Genomic DNA, 213 nt, shown 5'->3' on the forward strand with positions numbered 1-213 from the left:
TGGGCCCCCGGGGAGGGTAGTCCTGCGAGCCACGCGGGCCCCATGGCCTGCAGCAGGTCTGGGGAAGGGGAACAGCGGTAGGGGGGTGGCTGGCAACTCCCAAGCCTGGGTTACCTGCAGGCGGGGTGGCACTGAGGAGGGGACCCGGGGTGCGGGTCTGGCTGCCCCGGCTGGGGCTGGGGGCTGCGCCCTGCCCTGCTCGGGGACAGCCCG

This window comes from Pterocles gutturalis, unplaced genomic scaffold (genome assembly GCF_000699245.1).
Source record: "Pterocles gutturalis isolate BGI_N339 unplaced genomic scaffold, ASM69924v1 scaffold24296, whole genome shotgun sequence".
Taxonomy (NCBI): domain Eukaryota; kingdom Metazoa; phylum Chordata; class Aves; order Pterocliformes; family Pteroclidae; genus Pterocles; species Pterocles gutturalis.